This window comes from Stenella coeruleoalba, assembly GCF_951394435.1.
Source record: "Stenella coeruleoalba genome assembly, chromosome: 13".
NCBI classification, from domain to species: domain Eukaryota; kingdom Metazoa; phylum Chordata; class Mammalia; order Artiodactyla; family Delphinidae; genus Stenella; species Stenella coeruleoalba.
This window is the reverse complement of record NC_137159.1, coordinates 25,703,598-25,714,948: the sequence shown is the minus strand read 5'-3', so window position 1 is coordinate 25,714,948 and position 11,351 is coordinate 25,703,598.

The window sequence follows — 11,351 nt, the reverse complement described above, 5'->3', positions numbered from 1 at the left end:
TGGACAGTGACTCCAAGGCATCAAGCTGAATCTTGAGGAGGTGGCAGCAACATGGACAAGCACAAGGAGGCAAGAAGAGCTAGTTAAAGATGGCTCCCTTACGTTGGTCAGTGGAGTTGGTGAGACTATACTGGACTATATTTTGGTGGTCATGCACAATAGACAGGGGAGATACTGGTCTGGAACACTGGAATGAGGTTAGGGCTGAGGGTATAGATTTGGGAATCCTTCACAGTAAAGCCAGGAAAGAGCCCACTCATGGAGAGAGAGAGGAAACAGAGGAAAAGAGGGGGCCAAGAGGGTACCTAGATAGAACCTTTGGGAGGAACTGGAGGAAAACAAGTCACAGAAGTAGGGCATCAGTTAGAAGGGAGACTGAGGGGACATTACAAAAGCCAATGGAGGAAATTTTCAAGGCAGAAGGATGGTCAATAGTGTCATGTACTGTGGAAAATCAAAGAGAAAGAGGATTGAGTGCTTTGGCAACTAAGTGGGTCACTGTATCTAACACTAGAGAATGAGATAAATACATTATGGCACATGCATATGGTGGAATATTCTGTGGACATGAAAAAACCCAGGTTTTCTAAGAATATTAAAGGATTTGGCAAAGTGCTTATAATATAATTAAAGGATTTGGCAAAGTGCTTATAATATAATGTTAAACAATAAATAAATAAATAAAATAAGATTGAGAGAAAGGCCACAAACTATATATAACATGATCCTAAATTCATTTAGTCTTTATACCTTTTCTACATGAATAGAATATTAACATATACTGGAGTGTTTTCCTCTGTTTTCTGCCAGGCTCTTCTGCTCTTGTTGAGCTAAGCAGGGTTGTAGGCAGAGCTGAGAATTGGAAGGAGTTCAAAAGACTGGATTGCTTGGTATTGGAAAGGGCTTGGAGCTACTTGCATGAAGGATCAGTGAAGATCAGGAAGAGGGCAGGAAGAGGCAAGAGTGAAAGGGTGGTGAAGAAGGCAGATGAGTCCAGGTAGGGCAAAGAGCTTGAGAGTGAGTCAGAGAAGGGAGACATGGCTTGAGTTAGTGAGACTTGGAGGAGACATAGAGGTCTTCAGATTTTTGTGCTGATGTTTACCATGTCTCAAACAATGTGATTCCTTGTGTAGTTTATTTGAAAAACTGAAGCAAAAATTGAAATTCATTTTTTTACCAGTTGCTGATATTTTTATTTATTTTTTATTAACATCTTTATTGGAGTATAATTGCTTTAATTTTTTTTTTTTAAGTTTTTGGCTGCACCCCACGGCGTGTGGGATCTTAGTTCCCCGACCAGGGATTGAACCCGTGCCTCCTGCATTGGAAAGCAGAGTCTTAACCACTGGACCTCCGGGGAAGTCCCGAAATTCATTTTTAATGACTTTTTGGATGTTGTATAGATTAATCTTCTTTTCTAAAAAAAGCATTTAATGATGGAAAATTTCCAAACATTCACAAAAGTAGAGAAAATATTTTAATGAACCTGATTCACCCATCACTCAGCTTCAACAATTATTAGTACATGGCCAATCTGTTTCACCTGTACCCCCACATGCTCCTCCCACTCCATTACTTTGAAGCAGTCATATCATCTATAAATATTTCAACAGGTATCTCTAAAATACATGTTCTTCAAACATAAACAAAAACATTATCATACTTAGAAACCACCAATAATTCCTTAGATTACCAAATATTCACAGTTCACAGTTTCTCAATTGTCTTATAATAATTTTTTTTAGTTTATTTAAATTGGGATCCATAGTTCACACATTGCAATTGCTTACTCTAGCTCATAAATCTTTTTGAAACTACAGGTTCCCCCTTCACTTCTCCTATTGTTCCTTGAATTTTTTTTCTTGAAGGAATCTACAGTATGGATTTTGCTGATGATATCCCCATGGTGGTATCATTTACTGTGTCCTTCTGTCCCTTGTATATCATGTAAATTAATAGTTTTATCTGGGTGGTTTTTATTTTCTTCTTTATATCTTTCCACATTTTTCCAAGTTTTCTACTCATCACTCCTTACTTTTATATTCAGAACTTAGGAAGTTAAAAAAATGTTCTTTAAGGTGGCTTTAGTAAAAAGCTTTCTTAAAAGGATGGAATTAGATGTTGGTGAAACAATGGTGAAATCTTAATAAAGTCTGTTGTTTGTTAATTACATCAACACTAATTTCTTGGTTTTGATAAGTACTATGTTTATATAAAATGTCAACATTTGGAGAAGATGGGTAAAGTGTGTATGGAAACATTTTTCACAATTTTTGCAACTTTTTCTTAAGCTTGAATTTCTTTCAAAATAACAAAGTTAAAACATTGAAAGAGGCATTTTCAGTGGAGAAATAGAGATTGAAGCTAGATTTTAGGGAGTTAAATAAAGGGAAGAAAGGAAAGAGTTCATTGGCAACATCCGGCCATTAAAAAATGTAAAGAAATTAAGAAGTAGCTCAAGGGAGTAGCAAGATTATGAAACAAAATTTTAAAATTTTGCTTTTCAGGCTTGAGGAGACCTGAGCTTGCAGGCAAGAAAGCCTGAAGAGTTTGAAGACACAAAAAGTAAATCAGATCATTTGTATTTGCCTGATTTTTCTGTAATAAAAGTATTTTTTAATAAATCAGATAATTGATGTTAAAATGAGAGATAGGATCTAGAGCAGAGAAGGGTTTGCCTGGACAAGGAAATAAAATCATCTCTTCCTCTGAAATAGGAGAAATTTAGGAGAAGATGGTTGTGGACAGAGAGAAATTCTAGGAGGGAAACAGCATTGAGATAGCATATACCTGAAGATTTTTACTTCACAGGAGAATGAAAATGACATTCTCAGATGAAAGTGAGAGACATGGGGATAAACTGGAGACTTGTGGAACCTAGAAAATTCTTTGCAGAGGCTGAGAAAGAAGCAACAGGAAGCCAATTTCAGGTGGATAACTGTGAAAGCAGGGAGGGCCCAGATGTGGTTGGGGAGTGGTAATACTTAGCAGATCCTGTGGAATAGTTGTGATACTTTCTCTAGCAAAACTTGGCAGCTCTAGAGTGAGCAGGTGGCCAGTGACCTAGAGTATGGGTTGGTGTTGGGCGCATTGGCAGGTAAAAGGGCCGACGGTGCCAACGATGTTAGCAAGGGCAGCACTGAATGGCTGGAGGCCAAGATCTCTGTGGTAGACTTGCCTGTCCCTGGTCATCATGCCACTGACCTTGATATATAGAGTTCTTGGAAATTCTTCATCTAGCCAAGGGGTACAGTTATTTCAGGAAAGGCCAAGTCATAAAATTACAGAGCCAGGGTTTACCTTTTTTTGTAGGTTGTTCTACCTTTGCATCTCTGTTCTTTCTGGATAAGCCACCAGTGAGTATTAATGGCTCCACAAAGATGAGTCTCCCATCTCCTCTGTGGCTTTACCCACTGTCTGAGATTCTTGGCACTGATTACTTCTTCAGGTGGGTAGAATGGGCATTTCTGCCCAGCAATTTTCAATCACTAAGGTTGGTTCTTTGAGTTTTCAGGTGGGTTCTGGGAACAACTGACCAATGACCCAAAAAGCCACCTCTACTCACTCCTCAGGTAGAAGAGCATCCTACACATGTGACCATTGCTTCTAGTCCTCTCAGGAGGTGACTTTGGGGAATCATTCCTCATGAAAAAGTGAAGAAGTAACTTGAATTCAGGAACATGGTTCCAAAAAGATGGTGTATTTTACTTTGCTAGAGTTGTCATAACCAAGTACAAGTTGGGTGGCTTAAACAGAAATTTATTGTCTCACAGGCTAAAAGCCCAAGATCAAGGTGTTGACAGGATTGGTTCCTTCTGAGGGCTGTGCAGGAAGAATCTGTTCTAGGCCGCTCTCCTTGGTCTGTCGATGGCCATCTTTTCCCTATTTCTCTTCATGCCATCTTCCCTATATGTGTGTCTGTACCAGTGACCAAATTTCCCCTTTTTATAAAGACACCAGTCACATCAGATTAGGGCCCATCCTAATAACCTTGTCCTAACTTAACTAATTACATCTGCAATGACGCTATTCCAAATGAGGTCATATTCTGAGGTACCAGGGGTTAGGACATCAACTTGTGAATTGGGGAGGGGCACAATTCAAACCATAATAGATGGATTGGAACCCTCCCTTTTTTCTCTCTCCCTAGCCACCTCCCTTCTGTAGGCCCTCATGACCCACTGCCTGGGGTACAGAAATTGTTTCCCATGATTCCTTGTCTCCTGTCCCTCAACTCCTGCCCACCTTGCATATGGTTGTCAAATTCATTTTTCTAGAATTCTCACTTTTATCGTGATTCCTGATTAGATCCCATCCATGGTCCATTGCCTAAGAAAGTGGTTCCAAAACTTTCCAGTTTGGCAGAGTCATGTGGCAAGTTTAAAGAAATGTAACTTCTTGGGCTCGACTCTCTTAACATTCTGATTTATAAGATCTGGCATTTTTTTAAAGATCTCCAGATAATTTTAATCATCAGATTGACTGATTTAGAGAAGAGATTCAAATTCTTCACAATCTGACTGAAGTTTACTCTCCAACTTCACAATCCTCTAGAATCCTCTGTCTATTTACTGGGCTCCAAAAGTGCTCACAATCCTGCCCTAATATATCTTCATGTTGTACCACCTGAGGAGGTTCTCCCTCCCAGCCTATTTCTCCAACCTGCTTTAGTCCTTCTCAAGTCCCACCTTTTCTTTAACGTCTCCATATGACTCTGTCTTACTGTTACCTCCCCTTTCTTGACCTCCTATATCTTCTTGTCTGTGTTACTCACTAGGCAGAGAGCTCTACCATGTGAAGGTTCATAGATCACAGAAGGCCAGGGATGAGAGGGTCCTAGAGAATACATGTCTTAAAGGTCCTCAGAGTTCAGAGGAAGAAACGGAGGCCCCTACTATGATATGTTCAGGGACACACAGTGGTAGAAACAGGAAATGTTTCAGGGTGTGACTCCAAACAAGAGGACTGAATAAAACCCTTAGACTTCATATCCTTTTCCCTACTACACACAACCAGGAAATTATTGACTCTGATAGGGAACTGGAGCCAATATATTCTCTGCAGAGACTGAGGCAAAGAAGCTCTGGAGTCGAGAACTTAGGGCACGGCAGGGGGCAGAGCAGAACACCATACTGAGAAGAGTACCACTGAGTGAGAGTCTACATATTCAGCAGGCTCCCCCATCATCAGAAATACCTAAAGCAAAAAACGGAATCATTTCTTTCTTTTTCTTTTTTTTTTTAACATCTTTATTGGAGTATAGTAGCTTTACAATGGGGTGTTAGTTTCTGCTTTATAACAAAGTGAATCAGTTATACATATACATATGTTCCCATAACTCTTCCCTCTTGCATCTCCCTCCCTCCCACCCTCCCTATCCCACCACTCTAGGTAGTCACAAAGCACCGAGCTGATCTCCCTGGGCTATGCGGCTGCTTCTCACTAGCTATCTATTTTACGTTTGGTAGTGTATATGTGTCCATGCCACTATCACTTTTTCACAGCTTACCCTTCCCCCACACCTTATCCTCAAGTCCATTCTCTAGTAGGTCTGCATCTTGATTCACGTCTTACCCCGAGGTGGTTCTGACCATTTTTTTTCTTTTTCATTTTTAGATTCCATATATATGTGTTAGCATATGGTATTTGTCTTTCTCTTTCTGAATTACTTCACTCTATATGACAGTCTAGGTCCATCCACCTCACTACAAATAACTCAGTTTCATTCCTTTTCATGGCTGAGTAATATTCCATTGTATATATGTGCCACATCTTCTTTATCCATTCATCTGTTGGTGGGCACTTAGGTTGCTTCCATGCCCTGGCTATTGTAAATAGAGCTGCAATAAATATTTTGGTACATGAATCTTTTTGAATTATGGTTTTCTCAGGGCATATGCCCAGTAGTGGGATTGCTGGGTCATATGGTAGTTCTATTTTTAGTTTTTTAAGGAACCTCCATACTGTTCTCCATAGTGGCTGTATCAATTTACATTCCCACCAACAGTGCAAAAGGGTTCCCTTTTCTCCACACCCTCTCCAGCATTTATTGTTTCTAGATTTTTTGATGATGGCCATTCTGACCATTGTGAGATGATATCTCATTGTAGTTTTGATTTGCATTTCTCTAATGATTAATGACGTTGAGCATTCTTTCATGTGTTTGTTGGCAGTCTTTATATCTTCTTTGGAGAAATGTCAATTTAGGTCATGTGCCCATTTTTGGATTGGGTTATTTGTTTTTTTTATATTGAGCTGCATGAGTTGCTTTTATGTTTTGGAGATTAATACTTTGTCAGTTGCTTCATTTGCAAATATTTTCTCCCATTCTGAGGGTTGTCTTGTTTATGGTTTCCTTTGCTGTGCAAAAGCTTTTAAGTTTCATTAAGTCCCATTTGTTTTTATTTCCATTTCTCTAGGAGTTGGGTCAGAAAGGATCTTGCTGTGATTTATGTCATAGAGTGTTCTGCCTATGTTTCCTCTAAGAGTTTGATAGTTTCTGGCCTTACACTTAGGTCTTTAATCCATTTTGAGTTTATTTTTGGGGATGGTGTTAGGGAGTGTTCTAATTTCATTCTTTGATATGTAGCTGTCCAGTTTTCCCAGAACCACTTACTGAAGAGGTTGTCTTTTCTCCACTGTATATTCTTGCCTCCTTTATCAAAGATAAGGTGACCATATGTGTGTGGGTTTATCTCTGGGCTTTCTATCCTGTTCCATTGATTTATCTTTCTGTTTTTGTGCCAGTACCATACTGTCTTGATTACTGTAGCTTTGTAGTATAGTCTGAAGTCAGGGAGCCTGATTCATCCAGCTCTGTTCTTCATTCTCAAGATTGCTTTGTCTATTCAGGGTCTTTTGTGTTTCCATACAAATTGTGAAAGTTTTTGTTCTAGTACTGTGAAAAAATGCCAGTGGTAGTTTGATAGGGATTGCATTGAATCTGTAGATTTCTTTGGGTAGTAGAGTCATTTCACAATGTTGATTCTTCCAATCCAAGAACATGGTATATCTCTCCATCTATTTGTATCATCTTTAATTTCTTTCATCAGTGTCTTATAATTTTCTGCATACAGGTCTTTTGTCTCCTTAGGTAGGTTTATTCCTAGATATTTTTTTCTTTTTGTTGCAATGGTAAATGGGAATTTTTTCTTAATTTCACATCATTAGTGTATAGGAATGCAAGTGATTTCTGTTCTTTAATTGTGTATCCTGCTACGTTACCACATTCTTTGGTTAGCTCTAGTAGTTTTCTGGTAGCACCTTTAGGATTCTCTATGGATAGTATCATGTCATGTGCAAAGAGTGACAGCTTTACTTCTTCTTTTCCGATTTGTATTCCTTTTATTTCTTTTTCTTCTCTGATTGCTGTGGCTAAAACTTCCAAAACTAAGTTAAATAATAGTGGTGAGAGTGGGCAACCTTGTCTTGTTCCTTATCTTAGTGGAAATGGTTTCAGATTTTCACCATTGAGGATGATGTTGGCTGTGGGTTTGTCATATATGGCCTGTATTTTGTTGAGGAAAGTTCCCTCTATGTCTACTTTCTGGAAGGGTTTTATCATAAATGGGTGTTGAATTTTGTCAAAAGATTTCTCTGCTTCTATTGAGATGATCATATGGTTCTTCTCCTTCAATTTGTTAATATGGTGTATCACAATTGATTTGCGTATACTGAAGAACCCTTGCAATCCTGGGATAAACCCCACTTGATCATAGTGTATGATCCTTTTAATGTGCTGTTGGTTTCTCTTTGCTAGTATTTTGTTGAGGATTTTTGCATCTATATTCATCAGTGATATTGCCCTGTAATTTTCTTTCTTTGTGACATCTTTGGCTGGTTTTGGTGTCAGGAGTGATGGTGGCCTCGTAGAATGAGTTTGGGAGTGTTCCTCTCTCTGCTATATTTTGGAAGAATTTGAGAAATATAGGTGTTAGCTCTTCTCTAAATGTTTGATAGAATTCGCCTGTGAAGACATCTGGTCCTGGGCTTTTGTTTGTTGGAAGATTTTTGATCACAGTTTCAATTTCAGTGCTTGTGATTGGTCTGTTCATATTTTCTATTTCTTCCTGGTTCTGTCTCGGAAGGTTGTGCATTTCTAAGAATTTGTCCATTTCTTCCAGGTTGTCCATTTTATTGGCATAGAGTTGCTTGTAGTAATCTCTCTCATGAGCCTTTTTTTTTTTTTTTTTTTTTTTGCGGTACGTGGGCCTCTCACCGTTGTGGCCTCTCCCGTTGTGGAGCACAGGCTCCGGATGCGCAGGCTCAGCGGCCACGGCTCACCGGCCCAGCCTCTCTGCGGCATGTGGGATCTTCCCGGACCAGGGCACGAACCCGTGTCCCCTGCATCGGCAGGCGGACTCTCAACAACTGTGCCACCAGGGAAGCCCTCTCATGATCCTTTTTATTTCTGCAGTGTCAGTGGTTACTTCTACTTTCATTTCTAATTCTATTGACTTGAGTCTCCCTTTTTCTCTGGATAAGTCTGGGTAATGGTTTATCAATTTTGTTTATGTTCTCAAAGAACAAGCTTTTAGTTTCATTGATCTTTGCTATCATTTCCTTCATTTCTTTTTCATTTATTTCTGATCTCATCTTTATGATTTCTTTCGTTCAGCTAACTTTGGCGGTGTTTTGTTCTTCTTTCTCTAATTGCTTTAGGTGTAAGGTTAGGTTATTTATTTAAGATGTTTCTTGTTTCTTAAGGTAGGATTGTATTGGTATAAACTTCTCTCATAGAACTGCTTTTGCTGCATCCCATAGATTTTGTGTCGTTGTGTGTTCATTGTCATTTGTTTCCAGGTATTTTTTGATTTCCTCTTTGATTTCTTCAGTGATCACTTGGTTATTAAGTAGTGTGTTGTTTGGCCTCCATGTGTTTGTATTTCTTACGGATATTTTCCTGTAATTGATATCTAGTCGCATAACGTTGTGGTCGGAAAAGATACTTGATATGATTTCAATTTTCTTAAATTTACCAAGGCTTGATTTGTGACCCAAGATATGATCTATTCTGGAGAATGTTCCATGAGCACTTGAGAAAAATGTGTATTCTGTTGTTTTTGGATGGAATGTCCTATAAATATCAATTAAGTCTATCTTGTTTAATGTATCATTTAAAGCTTGTGTTTCCTTATTTATATTCATTTTGGATGATCTGTCCATGGGTGAAAGTGGGGTGTTAAAGTCCCCTACTATGATTGTGTTACTGTCAATTTCCCCTTTTATGGCTGTTAGTATTTGCCTTATGTACTGAGGTGCTCCTATGTTGGGTGCATAAATATTTACAATTGTTATATCTTCTTCTTGGGTTGATCCCTTCATCATTATTTAGTGTCCTTCTTTGTATCTTGTAATAGTCTTTGTTTTAAAGTCCATTTTGTCTGATATGAGAATTGCTACTCCAGCTTTCTTTTGATTTCCATTTGCATGGAATATCTTTTTCCATCCCCTCACTTACAGTCTGTATGTGTCCCTAGGTCTGAAGTGGGTCTCCTGTAGAGAGCACATGTATGGGTCTTGTTTTTGTATCCATCTAGCCAATCTATGTCTTTTGGTTGGATCATTTAATCCATTTACACTTAAGGTAATTATCGATATGTATGTTCCTATTACCATTTTCTTAATTGTTTTGGGTTTATTATTGTAGGTCTTTTCCTTCTCTTGTGTTTCCTGCCTAGAGAAGTTTCTTTAGCCTTTGTTGTAAAGCTGGGTTGGTGGTGCTGAATTCTCTTAGCTTTTGCTTGTCTGTGAAACTTTTAATTTCTCCATCAAATCTCAATGAGATCCTTGCTGGGTAGAGTAATCTTGGTTGTACGTTTTTCTCCTTCATCACTTTAAATATGTCCTGCCACTCCCTTCTGGCTTTCAGAGTTCTGCTGAAAGTTCAGCTGTTAACCTTATGGGGATTCCTTTGTGTGTTATCTGCTGTTCTTCCTGTACTACTTTTAATATTTGTTCTTTGTATTTAATTTTTGATAGTTTGATTAATATGTGCCTTGGTTTGTTTCTCCTTGAAGTTATCCTGTATGGCACTCTCTGTGCTTCCTGGACTTGATTAACTATTTCCTTTCCCATGTTAGGGAAGTTTTCAACTATAATCTTTTCAAATATTTTCTCAGTCCCTTTGTTTTTCTCTTCTTCTTCTGGGACCCTTATAATTCAAATGTTGGTGTGTTTAATCTTGTCCCAGAGGTCTCTGAGACTGTCCTCAATTCTTTTCATTCTTTTTTCTTTATTCTGCTCTGCAGTAGTTATTCCCAGTATTTTATCTTCCAGGTCTCTTATCTGTTCTTCTGTCTCAGTTATTCTGCTATTGATCCTCTCTAGAGAATTTTCAATTTCATTTGTTGTGTTGTTCATCATTGGTTGTTTCCTCTTTAGTTCTTCTAGGTCCTTGTAAACATTACCTGTATCTTCTCCATTCTATTTCCAAGATTTTGGATCATCTTTACTATCATTATTCTGAATTCTTTTTCAGGTAGCCTGCCTGTTTCATCTTCATTTGTTAGGTCTGGTGGGTTTTTGCCTTGCTCCTTCATGTGCTGTGTGTTTCTCTGTCTTCTCATTTTGCTTAACTTACTTTGTTTGGAGTCTCCTTTTCACAGGCTGCAGGTTCTTAGTTTCCATTGTTTTTGGTGTCTGTCCCCAGTAGCTAAGTTTGGTTCAGTGGGTTGCGTAGGCTTCCTGGTGGAGGGGACTAGTGCTTGTGTTCTGGTGGATGAGGCTGGATCTTGTCTTTCTGGTGGGCAGGTCCACATCTGGTGGTGTGTTTGGGGGTGTCTGTGGCCTAATTATGATTTTAGGCAGCCTCTGTGCTAATGGATGGTGTTGTGTTCCTGTTTTGCTAGTTGTTTGGCATAGGGTGTCCTGCATTGTAGCTTGCTGGTCGTTGAGTGGAGTTGGGTCTTGGCGTTGAGATGTAGATCTCTGGGAGATTTTCGCTGTTTGATAGTACATGGAGCTGGGAGGTCTCTTGTGGACCAGTGTCCTGAGCTTGGCTCTCCCACCTCAGTGGCACAGCCCTGACGCCTGGCTGGACCAAGAGCCTGTCTTCCACACAGCTCAGAATTAAAGGGAGAAAAAGAAAAAGAGAAAGAAAGACGAATATAAAATAAAACAAAGTAAAATAAAATAGTCATTAATATAAATAATAATTATTAAGAAAAAAAATTTTTTTAAGTAATAGAAAACAAAACAAAGAGAAAACGGACAGACAGAACCCTAGGACAAATTGTAAAAGCAAAGCTATACAGAGAAAATCACACACAGAAGCATATACATATACACTCACAAAAAGAGAAAAAGGGTTAAAAAAATATATATCGTTGCTCGCAAAGTCTACCTCCTCA